The sequence below is a fragment of the Choloepus didactylus genome, chromosome 23 (genome assembly GCF_015220235.1).
Source record: "Choloepus didactylus isolate mChoDid1 chromosome 23, mChoDid1.pri, whole genome shotgun sequence".
NCBI lineage: Eukaryota > Metazoa > Chordata > Mammalia > Pilosa > Megalonychidae > Choloepus > Choloepus didactylus.
This window is the reverse complement of record NC_051329.1, coordinates 19,650,440-19,664,257: the sequence shown is the minus strand read 5'-3', so window position 1 is coordinate 19,664,257 and position 13,818 is coordinate 19,650,440. Positions and strand designations below refer to the sequence as shown.

The following is a 13,818-nucleotide window of genomic DNA, read 5'->3' as shown; positions in this document are numbered from 1 at the left end:
GACCTTGGAGAGCGGGAGGGTGGCTATGGACTGGCCCTGAAGGGGGTTTTCTGTCCCTGTTTCTGCTCAGTGGAGAAAACCTCAGCCAGCCCTCTGACCAGACAAGGGTGCAGATAGCACAGGCAGAGAGAGACCCTTGAAATGCTAATGACCTCTCCCTAGGGGGTCTATCTTCCCTAAGAGGAAAGAGGTGGGGCCCAGCTCTACTACGCACCTTCCATTCAGAACCAGACCCCAGAGCCTGGGGGAAAACAGCCACAGTCCACACCTCTTTACACCAGTCTGGAGCTACAGGCTGACAGGCGCCACCTACTGGGCAGAAAAGCACAGTGACCTGAGGCCTCACGGAGTGTACCAATTTTATAAGACACACCCTCAGGGAAACTGGATACTGAATATTTCGTCCTTCTGGGATCAGAGCCCATTTTGGTCTGGGAAAACCTGATTGGGGTAGCCAAGGAAACCATGCCTTGACAACAGAAAACTACAACCTACACTAAGAAAAATGAAGTTATGGCCCAGTCAAAGGAACAGACTTTCACTTCAACTGAGATACAGAAATTTAAACAACTAATACTGAATCAATTTAAAAGCCATGTGGATCACACTCCCCTTTGTCCAGTGTATGGATGGATGAATAGAAAAATGGCAAAAAAAAAAAAAAAGCACCCAGTATTCTTTTTTACTTTAATTGTTGTTTTTCACTTTAATTTTTATTCTTATTACTTTTGTGTGTGTTTGGTAATGAAATTGTTCAAAAATTAATTTTGGTGATGGGCGCACAACTATATGGTGGTACTGTGAACAACTGATTGTACACTTTATGACTGCTTGGTATGTGAATATATCTCAGAATTGAATTATTAAAAAAAGTTTAGGGAAGATATGACAAAAGAGATGAAGTGTATAATGAAAACACTGGGCGTATGTAAGGTAGAAATTGAAAGTTCAGAAAACCAACTGGCAGAATCTATGGAAATGAAAAGCACGACACAAGAGATGAAAGACACAGTGGAAGCATACACCAGCAGATCTCAAGAGGCAGAAGAAAACACTCAGGAACTGGAGAACAAGGCACCTGAAAGCCTACACACAAAAGAACAGATAGAGAAAAGAATGGAAAAATATGAACAACGTCTCTGGGAACTTAAGGACTAAATGAAAAGCAAGAATGTACATGTCATTGTTGTCCCAGAAGGAGAAGAGAAGGGAAAAGGGGCAGAAACAATAATAAAGGAAATAATCAATGAAAATTTTCCCATCTCTTATGAAAGACATAAAATTACGGACCCAAGAAACACAGTGTACCCCAAGCAGAATAGATCTGAATAGGCCTATGCCAACACACTTAATAATCATATGTCACAGACAGAGAGAAAATCCCGAAAGCAGCAAGAGAAAAGCGATCCATCACATACAAAGGGAGCTTGATAAGACTATGTGCGGATTTCTCAATAGAAACCATAAAGGCAAGAAGAAAGTGGGTGATATACTTAAGATACTGAAAGAGAAAAACCACCAACCAAGAATCCTATATCCAGCAAAACTGTCCTTCATATAGGAGGGAGAGCTTAAAATATTCTCAGACAAACAAACAATGACAGAGTTTGTGACCAAGATACCTGCTCTACAGGGAACACTAAAGGAAGCACTGCAGACAGCAAGGAAAAGACAGGAGTGAGAGGTTTGGAAAACAGTTTTAGGAGATAGTAGCACAGCAATGTAAGTAAACTGAAAAAGATGACTGAGTATGGTTGAAAGAGGAAGGTTGAGATCATATGCAACACCAGAACAAAAGACGAAGGATAAAGACTGGGACTGTGTAACTCAGGGAAACCTAGGGTGCTCAATGACTCTAATAAAAGGTACAAATATGTTTTTACATGAGGTAGAACAAATGAATGTCAACATTGCAAGGTGTTAAAAATAGGGTGGGATTGGGGGGAAAATACAATCAGTGCAAACTAGAGGCTATAATAAATAGAAACATTGCATGATGCTTCCTTTAATATAACAAAGGCAATATAGCAAAGCTAAATGAATATGGGTGTGGGAGTAGTGGAAGGGTATGGTACTCCTGACATTGGTGATGTTGTCTGGCTCTTTGTTCTACTTTGTTAATGTTATCTTTCCTTTTATTGCTTTCTAGCTGTCATTCCCCCCCCCCCTTTTTTCTTTTTCTTTTTTCTCTCTGCTGCCTTTGACGCTTCCTCCTCCTTTGTGGAAGAAATGGAGATGTCCTCATATAGATAGAGGCGATGGTGCTGAATACATAAATACGTGACTGTACAGGGAACCAATGATTATTTGCTTAGGACAGAATGTATGGTGTGTGAACAAAACCATCTTAAAAGGGGTTAATGAAGAAACCTTGAGGGCACTAATTGAGTGAAATAAGACAGACACATAAAGGCAAATATTGCAGGGTCTCACTGATATGAACTAATTAGAATATGTAAACTCATAGACATGAAATATAAGTTACCAGGATATAGAATGAGGCTAAAGAATGGGGAGTGGTTGCTTATTATGAGGAGAATGTTCAACTAGGGTGAACTTAAATGTTTGGAAATGGACAGGGGTGATGGTAGCATGTTGTAAGAATAACTAACAGTGCTGAAAGGTGTGTGAAGGTGGTGGAAAGGGTAAGCTCAGAGTCACATATGCCACCAGAAGGAAAGTTGGAGATTAAAAGATGGAAGTGTATAAAACATTGACTCTTATGGTGGACAATGTCCATGATTAACTATACAAATATTGGAAATCTCTCTCAAGACCTAGAACAAATGTATAACACTATAAGTAGAAGTTAATAATAGGCATATAGGAAAAAAATATATACCTATTGCAAATATATATATACCTATATACTACAGTTTGTAATATTTTAGCTTTCTTTCATTAACAGTAACAAATGTACTGTAACAAAACTGTGAATCAATAATGGAGCGGGTAGTGGTGTTTAGGGGTATGGGAGGATTTGAGTTTCCTTTTTTTTCTTTATTTATTTTCTGGAGTAATGAAAATGTTCTAAAAATTGAAAAAAACTTAATTGTGGTAATGGATGCACAGCTGTATGATAGTACCATGGGCAATTGATTGTATACTTTAGAGCTTTGGATAGTTGTATGGTATGTGAATAATCTCAAGAAAAAAAATATATATATATATTAAAAATATCCAGAATAGATCACCATGACCACAGCATTCACCCCATTGCCAGCTACCATTGATCATCTTTTGCCTGCTTTCACTGAGACATTCTCTTATCCCACTGTAGTCTGTTCTCAATACATCAGCCAGAGTCATCCTTTTTTTCTACTTATTTTAAAAGAGATTTCTTAAGGTATAATGTACATACAGTAAAATTTGCCCTTTTTTAGTATATAAAATTCTGTAAATTTTGACAATATATACAGCCTTGTAATGACCACCCACCACAAGGAAGAAAGAGAACATTTCCTTCACCACAAAAAGTTCTCTCAGGTCTTTTTTTTTTTTTTTGAATGCAAATTTTGATTCTTTTCTTTTCTTTTTTTTTTTTTTTAAATCATCATTTTATTGAGATATATTCACATACCACGCAGTCATACAAAACAAATTGTACTTTCGATTGTTTACAGTACCATTACATAGTTGTACATTCATCACCTAAATCAATCCCTGACACCTTCATTAGCACACACACAAAAATAACAAGAATAATAATTAGAGTGAAAAAGAGCAATTGAAGTAAAAAAGAACACTAGGTACCTTTGTCTGTTTGTTTGCTTCCCCTACTTTTCTACACATCCATCCATAAACTAGACAAAGTGGAGTTTGGTCCTTATGGCATTCCCAATCCCACTGTCACCCCTCATAAGCTACATTTTTATACAACTGTCTTCGAGATTCATGGGTTCTGGGTTGTAGTTTAATAGTTTCAGGTATCCACCACCAGCTACCCCAATTCTTTAGAACCTAAAAAAGGTTGTCTAAAGTGTGCGTAAGAGTGCCCACCAGAGTGATCTCTCGGCTCGTTTTGGAATCTCTCTGCCACTGAAGCTTATTTCATTTCCTTTCACATCCCCCTTTTGGTCAAGAAGATGTTCTCCATCCCACGATGCTGGGTCTACATTCCTCCCCGGGAGTCATATTCCACGTTGCCAGGGAGATTCACTTCCCTGGGTGTCTGATCCCACGTAGGGGGGAGGGCAGTGATTTCACCTTTCAAGTTGGCTTAGCCAGAGAGAGAGGGCCACATCTGAGCAACAAAGAGGCATTCAGGAGGAGACTCTTAGGCACAAATACAGGGAGGCCTAGCCTCTCCTTTGCAGCAACCGTCTTCCCAAGGGTAAAACTTATGGTAGAGGGCTCAACCCATCAAACCACCAGTCCCCTATGTCTGTGGTCATGTTAGCAACCATGGAGGTGGGGTAGGCGAATACCCCTGCATTCTCCACAGGCTCCTCAAGGGGGCACTACATCTTTTTTTTTTTTTTTCCTTGTTTGTCTTTTTTCTTTTTTTTTTTTTTTTTTTAACTTTCCCTTCTTTTTTCAAATCAAGTGTATGAAAAAAAAAGTTAAAAAGAAAACAAACATACAATAAAAGAACATTTCAAAGAGACCATAGCAAGGGAGTAAGAAAAAGACAACTAACCTAAGATAACTGCTTAACTTCCAACATGTTCCTACTTTACCCCAAGAAAGTTACATAATATAGCAACATTTCAGTGAACTTGTTCCTACTACATCCATCAGAAATTAACAGACCATAGTCATTTCTGGGCATCCCCAGAACGTTAAATAGCTTATCTGTTCTTCTTGGATTATTGTTCCCCCTTCCTTAATTGCTCTCTACTGCTAGTTCCCCTACATTCTACATTATAAACCATTTGTTTTACATTTTTCAAAGTTCACATTAGTGGTAGCATATAATATTTCTCTTTTTGTGCCTGGCTTATTTCGCTCAGCATTATGTCTTCAAGGTTCATCCATGTTGTCATATGTTTCACGAGATCGTTCCTTCTTACTGCCGCGTAGTATTCCATCGTGTGTATATACCACATTTTATTTATCCACTCATCTGTTGAAGGACATTTGGGTTGTTTCCATCTCTTGGCAATTGTGAATAAAGCTGCTATGAACATTGGCGTGCAGATATCTGTTCGTGTCACTGCTTTCCGATCTTCCGGGTATATACCGAGAAGTGCAATCGCTGGATCGAATGGTAGCTCTATATCTAGTTTTCTAAGGAACTGCCAGACTGACTTCCAGAGTGGCTGAACCATTATACAGTCCCACCAACAATGAATAAGAGTTCCAATTTCTCCACATCCCCTCCAGCATTTGTAGTTTCCTGTTTGTTTAATGGCAGCCATTCTAACCGGTGTTAGATGGTATCTCATTGTGGTCTTAATTTGCATCTCCCTAATAGCTAGTGAAGCTGAACATTTTTTCATGTGTTTCTTGGCCATTTGTATTTCCTCTTCAGAGAACTGTCTTTTCATATCTTTTGCCCATTTTATAATTGGGCTGTCTGTACTATTGTCATTGAGTTGTAGGATTTCTTTGTATATGCAAGATATCAGTCTTTTGTCAGATACATGGTTTCCAAAAATTTTTTCCCATTGAGTTGGCTGCCTCTTTACCTTTCTGAGAAATTCCTTTGAGGTGCAGAAACTTCTAAGCTTGAGGAGTTCCCATTTATCTATTTTCTCTTTTGTTGCTTCTGCTTTGGGTGTAAAGTCTAGGAAGTGGCCTCCTAATACAAGGTCTTGAAGATGTTTTCCTACATTATCTTCTAGGAGTTTAATGGTACTTTCTTTTATATTGAGATCTTTGGTCCATTTTGAGTTAATTTTTGTGTAGGGGGTGAGGTAGGGGTCCTCTTTCATTCTTTGGATATGGATATCCAACTCTCCCAGCCCCATTTGTTGAAAAGACCATTATGGCTCAGTTCGGTGACTTTGGGGGCCTTATCAAAGATCAGTCGGCCATAGATCTGAGGGTCTATCTCTGAATTCTCAATTCGATTCCATTGATCTATATGTCTGTCTTTGTGCCAGTACCATGCTGTTTTGGCAACTGTGGCTTTATAATAAGCTTCAAAGTCAGGGAGTGTAAGTCCTCCCACTTCGTTTTTCTTTTTTAGAGTGTCTTTAGCAATTCGAGGCATCTTCCCTTTCCAAATAAATTTGGTAACTAGCTTTTCCAAGTCTGCAAAGTAGGTTGTTGGAATTTTGATTGGGATTGCATTGAATCTGTAGATGAGTTTGGGTAGAATTGACATCTTAATGACATTTAGCCTTCCTATCCATGAACATGGAATATTTTTCCATCTTTTAAGGTCCCCTTCTATTTCTTTTAGTAGAGTTATGTAGTTTTCTTTGTATAGGTCTTTTACATCTTTGGTTAAGTTGATTCCTAGGTACTTGATTTTTTTAGTTGCTATTGAAAATGGTATCTTTTTCTTGAGTGTCTCTTCAGTTTGTTCATTTCTAGCATATAGAAACATTACTAACTTATGTGCATTAATCTTGTATCCCGCTACTTTGCTAAATTTGTTTATTAGCTCTAGTAGCTGTATCGTCGATTTCTCAGGGTTTTCTAGATATAAGATCATATCATCTGCAAACAATGACAGTTTTACTTCTTCTTTTCCAATTTGGATGCCTTTTATTTCTTTGTCTTGCCGGATTGCCCTGGCTAGCACTTCCAGCACAATGTTGAATAACAGTGGTGACAGCGGGCATCCTTGTCTTGTTCCTGATCTTAGAGGGAAGGCTTTCAGTCTCTCACCATTGAGTACTATGCTGGCTGTGGGTTTTTCATATATGCTCTTTATCATGTTGAGGAAGTTTCCTTCAATTCCTACCTTTTGAAGTGTTTTTAACAAAAAGGGGTGTTGGATTTTGTCAAATGCTTTTTCAGCATCTATTGAGATGATCAATTGATTTTTCCCTTTCGAGTTTTTAATGTGTTGTAATACATTGATTGTTTTTCTTATGTTGAACCATCCTTGCATGCCTGGAATGAACCCCACTTGGTCATGGTGTATGATTTTTTTAATGTGTCTTTGGATTCGATTTGCAAGTATTTTGTTGAGGATTTTTGCATCTATATTCATTAGGGAGATTGGCCGGTAGTTTTCCTTTTTTGTAGCATCTTTGCCTGGTTTTGGTATTAGATTGATGTTAGCTTCATAAAATGAGTTAGGTAGTGTTCCATTTTTTTCAATGTTTTGAAAGAGTTTGAGTAAGATTGGTGTCAGTTCTTTCTGGAAAGTTTGGTAGAATTCCCCTGTGAAGCCATCTGGCCCTGGGCATTTATTTGTGGGAAGATTTTTGATGACTGATTGGATCTCTTTGCTTGTGATGGGTTGGTTGAGGTCTTCTATTTCTTCTCCGGTCAGTCTAGGTTGTTCATATGTTTCCAGGAAATTGTCCATTTCTTCTACATTATCCAGTTTGTTGCCATACAGTTGTTCATAATATCCTCTTATAATTTTTTTAATTTCTTCAGGATCTGCAGTTATGTCACCTTTTTCATTCATTATTTTGTTTATATGGGTCTTCTCTCTTTTTGATTTTGTCAGTCTAGCTAGGGGCTTGTCAATCTTGTTGATCTTCTCAAAGAACCAACTTTTGGTGATATTTATCCTTTCTATTGTTTTTTTGTTCTCTATGTCATTTATTTCTGCTTTAATCCTTGTTATTTCTTTTCTTGTACTTGGTTTAGGATTGGTTTGCTGTTCATTTTCTAGCTTCTTCAGTTGATCCATTAGTTCTTTGATTTTGGCTCTTTCTTCCTTTTTAATATATGCGTTTAGTGCTATAAATTTCCCCCTTAGCACTGCTTTTGCTGCATCCCATAGGTTTTGGTATGTTGTGTTCTCATTTTCATTCGTCTCTATATATTTAGCAATTTCTCTTGCTATTTCTTCTTTAACCCACTGATTGTTTAGGAGTGTGTTGTTTAACCTCCAGGTATTTGTGAATTTTCTAAGTCTCTGATGGTTATTGACTTCTAATTGTATTCCATTGTGGTCAGAGAATGTGCTTTGAATAATTTCAATCTTTTTAAATTTATTGAGGCTTGTTTTATGTCCCAGCATATGATCTATTCTGGAGAAAGTTCCGTGAGCACTAGAAAAGTATGTGTATCCTGGTGATTTGGGATGTAATGTCCTGTAGATGTCTGTTAAATCTAATTCATTTATCAGATTGTTTAGGTTTTCAATTTCCTTATTGGTCTTCTGTCTGGTTGATCTATCTATAGGAGAGAGTGATGTGTTGAAGTCTCCCACAATTATTGTGGAAACATCATTTGCTTCCTTTAGTTTTGCCAATGTTTCTCTCATGTATTTTGTGGCACCTTGATTGGGTGCATAGACATTTACGATTGTTATTTCTTCTTGCTGAATTGCCCCTTTTATTAGTATGTAGTGGCCTTCTTTGTCTCTCAAAACATCCCTGCATTTGAAGTCTATTTTATCTGAGATTAATATTGCTACACCTGCTTTCTTTTGGCTGTAGCTTGCATGAAATATTTTTTTCCATCCTTTCACTTTCAGTTTCTTTGTGTCCCTGTGTCTAAGATGAGTCTCTTGTATGCAACATATTGATGGTTCATTTTTTTTGATCCATTCTGCGAATCTATATCTTTTAATTGGGGAGTTTAATCCATTTACATTCAACGTTAAAACCGTGAAGGCATTTCTTGAATCGGCCATCTTATCCTTTGGATTATGTTTGCCATATTTTTCCCTCTCTATTAATATCCTTTATTGTACCCATACCGAATCTCTTTAGTACTGAACCTTTCTCCAAGTCTCTCTGTCCTGTCTTTGTTTCTCTGTCTGTAGGGCTCCCTTTAGTATCTCCAGTAGGGCAGGTCTCTTGTTAGCAAATTCTCTCAGCATTTCTTTGTCTGTGAAAAATTTAAGCTCTCCCTCAAATTTGAAGGAGAGCTTTGCTGGATAAAGTATTCTTGGCTGGAAATTCCTCTCACTCAGAATTTTAAATATATCGTGCCACTGCCTTCTCGCCTCCATGGTGGCTGCTGAGTAGTCACTACTTAGTCTTATGCTGTTTCCTTTGTATGTGGTGAATTGCTTTTCTCTTGCTGCTTTCAGAACTTGCTCCTTCTCTTCTATGTTTGACAGTGTGATCAGTATATGTCTCGGAGTGGGTTTTTTTGGATTTATTCTATTTGGAGTTCGCTGAGCATTTATGATTTGTGTATTTATGTTGTTTAGAAGATTTGGGAAGTTTTCCCCAACAATTTCTTTGAATACTCTTCCTAGACCTTTACCCTTTTCTTCCCCTTCTGGGACACCAATGAGTCTTATATTCGGACGTTTCATATTATCTATCATATCCCTGAGGTCCATTTCGAGTTTTTCAATTTTTTTCCCCATTCTTTCTTTTATGTTTTCATTTTACATTCTGTCATCTTCCAGGTCACTGATTCGTTGTTCAACTTCCTCTAGTCTTGTACTATGAGTGTCCAGAATCTTTTTAATTTGGTCAACAGTTTCTTTAATTTCCATAAGATCATCCATTTTTTTATTTAGTCTTGCAACGTCTTCTTTATGCTCTTCTAGGGTCTTCTTGATTTCCTTCATATCCCGTACTATGGTCTCATTGTTCATCTTTAGTTCTTTGAGTAGCTGCTCTAGGTGTGTCTCTTCTGGTCTTTTGATTTGGGTGTTTGGGCTTGGGTTATCCATATCGTCTGGTTTTTTCATATGCTTTATAATTTTCTGTTGTTTTTGGCCTCGTGGCATTTGCTGACCTTGATAGGGTTCTTTTAGGGTTTGTAGACCAGTTGAAGTCCTTATCTCTAATTTATCAGATCTACAGCTTCGTGGAGTACACTTTCTCTAACTAACCAGCAGGTGGCGTCCACGAGCCACCTGTTCTCCACAAGCCAGATCTCCCCTGGTTAACCTTTTTGGTGAGTGGGGGAGTGAGTCTTGTGGGGCCCAATTGGTGTCCCAAGCTTGCGTGTGTAGTTGGTGTTGCCTGCCCTGTATGTGGGGCGTGTTTCTGGGCAGTCGGGGAGGGGGGGGTGGCCCTAACAGTCAAATCTCCCTGATGATCCTAGAGTTTTAAAGCTGCTGCAATAGTCTAATCCTTCAGTTCAGTCCTGCCACAGTTTGTCTCTGCCACTGACCCACAAGTCTTTGGTATTGGCGTATGGCTCCTGAGACTTGCAAGTGGGCCCCTCTTCCAGGCTGTGCACCCCGGGTCCTCTGTTGAGGGATGACTGTGCTATGTCGCAGGTGAGTGCCGTCCCCCCAGGGCAGTTCTGGGCTGCTGGGCTGTGTTGGGAGGCTCCCAGTCTGCTGAAATGATGGCTGAATGGGGCTCTGTTAATTCACACTGCTCCCCCTTCCCAGCTCTGGGACATTCAGCTGAGGTTGCAGGGAAGGCTAATGTCCACGCCCAGTTTTGTGGTGTGTGCCTGTTATTTGAAGCACTTCCGTCACACTGGGTTGTCTGGGGCAGCTCTGGGCTATGGGGCTGGCGATGGGCAGGAGTGTTTCCTGTCCACCAGGATGGTGGCTGTGAGCGGACACCCCCCTTTTCTTGGGAAGTTGTGTTGTTTAGTGAATTTTCTCAGCCACTGGATTATTGCCTTTTGTCTCAGAGCTCTCTTAGTCCTGCTCTTGACTTGACGTGCCCAAATTTCAATTCTTTGAAGCTTTCTGTATTGAGCTTCTTAGAGTAATTGTTTTAGAAAAAGCAAAAAGGATTTAAAAAAAAAAAAAAAAAAAAAACGGCCCTCCTCAGAGATCTAATGGGTTATTGAAATGCTAATAGACAAAGCAACCAGGGCCATTAAGGAAAGGTGCACAGGGCAGAGAGATCAGCCTTGCTTCGGGATTTGCATATGCGCCTCAAGGCCTGATCTCCGCCCTTCTCCTTTCTGTGTTCACCAGAACTCCAAAAATCCTCTGCTTTTATTTTGGAGTTTTTCGTGTTGTTTTTTTTTCTATGCCTGTCTCCTCTCTGCTGGGCTGGCTGCTCTCAGAGTCTCTGGTGTCTGGTCTCAGTCTATCTATGGTTGGAGTTTGAATCAGTAGAATGAGTTTCCGATAAGAGCAGCCACTGCAATTCTCCCTTCTCCTTCCTGGAGCTGACAGCCCCTCCTCCCCCGGGACTGAGTCTGGCAGGGAGGGGCGCGGGTCCCCTGGCCGCAAAAACTTACAGATTTCGCTGATCTCAGCAGTTCCACGTTTTCATGAGTGTTGTATGAAGTATGCCCAAAGACAGATTGCTCTGTGGTGTCCAGTCCACGCAGTTCCTGGCTTTTTACCTACTTTCCTGGAGGAGTAACTAAAACATACAGCTCACCAGTCTGCCATCTTGCCCCGCCTCCATTCTCAGGTCTTTTTGTAACCAGTCCCCTCCTCCCAGCCCCAGCCCCTGGCAAGATTTCTTTAGATTTTTCTTTTCCAGAATGTCACATAAATGGGATCGTGTTTGTAGTCTTTTGAATCTGGCTTCTTTTACTTGGGATGATGCGTTTGAGATTTATCCATGTTGCAGCTATCAGTAATTCATATTTTTTTGTTGCTGAATTAGTATTTCATTGTATAAAGATACCAGAATATCTTTATCCAGTTTACTAGTTGATGGACATTTGGGTTGTTTCCAGTTTTTGGCAGTTCTGAATAAAGTAGCTATCAATATTGACATTCAGGATTTTGTGTGAACATATATTTCATTTCTCTTGGGTCATTTGGTACGGGTCTGTTTTCATCTTCCTTATGACTAATGATGGTTGAGCATCTTTTCATGTACTTACTTGCCACCTGTATCTCTTTTTTTGGTTAAGTGTCTAAGTCTTGCTCATTTTAAAAATTAGATTGTTTTATTATTATTGAGTTAGGAGAGTCATCTATATAAATACATATAAATTTAATTGTAGAGTGTTTTCTCATAGTCTGACTTGTCTTTTTTTTATTTACTTGAGTGTCTTTCAAAGAATAGAAGTTTTTATTTTGGCGAAGTCAGAGTTATCATCTTCATGATTTGTGCATTTTGTATCTTAAGAAATCTTTAACCGAGTGTCACAAAGATTTTTTTCCTATGTTTTCTTCTAGAGGTTTTATGGATTTTAGTTTTACATTTAGGTCTGTGTCCATTTTGAGTTAATTTTTGAATACCATGTGGGGTTTTTTGGTTGATTTTTCATGTGGATGTCCAGCTGTTTAACAGTATTTGTTTAAAATACTGTGCCTTTCCTCTTGGCACCTTTGTTGAAATCAGTGTATCATAAGTATGTGGATTCATTTCTAGACTCTGTTGTGTTGTGTTGAACAGTATGTCTGCTCTTACATCAACCTCACACTGTCTTGAATTCTGTAGCTTATTACTATAAGCTTACTTAATAGTAAGTCTTAAAATCGGTTGGTATGCATCTTTCAACTTTTTTTCCCCTCCAAAATCATTTTGGCTGTGCTAGTTCCTTGGTTTCCATTAAAATTTTAGAATTAGCTTGTTGATTTCTACAAAAAACATGTTTTGCTAGTTTTCGGTTTCATTGCTTTCTACTCTTTACTGTTTCCTTCCTTTTACTTGCTTTGGGTTTATTTTTTTCTGGTTTCCTGAGGTGGAAGTTTAGATCATTGATTTGAAAGCTTTTTTCTTTTCCAATATAATCATGTAATGCTGTAAATTTCCCTCTAAACACTGCTTTAGCTGTGTCCCACAATTTTTGATACATGTATATTTTTTAATCCAGAATGTTTATTGGGATGGTGTCCCACTCATCTTGCTTCAGGGTGATTTTAGTGTTGCTTCCTTCCGAAGGAGCATTCTTCTGTAAGCCTTGCTTTTCCTCCAGTAGATTGGCAGAGGATGGTGGAAGATCCAACACATAAAACTAGTGTCTGTGCATGGCTAAAGACCGTGGTGATTTTATAGCATCCTGGGCATTTCACATCCATGAAGTAGGAATTGAGGCTCTGCACCAGGCGCTTCTTGTGTTTCCTCTTCTCCTCTTCTGGAGAGGGATGAAGGGTCCTTTGCGAGAGGCATGTTCTCGTGGGGAGGTCATCACTGCTGAAAAAAGATGTATGTTGTATTTTCATTTTCATTCGGGTCAAGATATTTTCTAATTACCCTTTGATCTCTTATTTGACCCATAGGCTATTTAGAAGTGTGTTCTTTAATTTCCAACTATTTGGGGAGTTCACAGATTTCTTTCTGTGGTTGATTTTTAATTTAATTCATTATAGTCAGAGAACATACTTTGCATGATTTCAGCCATTTTAAATTCATGCTCCATGTGTGCTTTGTTTCCCATTAGCTTTTAGAAAGTGCATTTTGGTCCATGATACATCTTAATGATCTGGGCTGAGGTTGGGAAACAAGCAAAGTTGAAAGGGAATATTATAAAATGACTTAAGAGCATGAACTTTGGATCTGCAGCCATTACTAGCTGGGTTAAAATTCTAGCTCTTCTTCCTTGTAGCTATATGATTTCTAGCAAGTTAGTTAATCTCTTTGCTTCAATATCCTCATCTCTAGAGATGATAATGATAGTACCTTTCTCAAAGGTATGTGTGAAAATGAAAAGAGTTAAACGTAAAATGGTTAGTACAATGCCTAGTGTGTAACAAGAGCTCCACGACTATTGATTATTGTTATTGTTACTGTAGCAGCAGTTTTATTTCTTGGTCTCATAGGCCTTTTGGCTAAGAGCTTTGTTTAGTTGCTTGGATCTTTTTAAAAGAATTACTCCGTTTTAAAAGATTTTTCTCAGGTTTATTATTTTTTTTTTTTTTTTTAAATTCAGTTTTATTGAAATAACATTCACACACCA

At 38.6% G+C, this 13,818-nt stretch overlaps 1 protein-coding gene and 1 pseudogene across 2 annotated transcripts in view; one reads left to right on the top strand and one right to left on the bottom strand.

Moving 5' to 3' along the window:
• Positions 1–13,818, top strand: part of SPPL3 (signal peptide peptidase like 3) — a 209,185-nt gene that overhangs the window by 66,862 nt on the left and 128,505 nt on the right. The window lies entirely within an intron of this gene.
• On the bottom strand, positions 12,782–13,031 carry LOC119519169 (annotated as a pseudogene).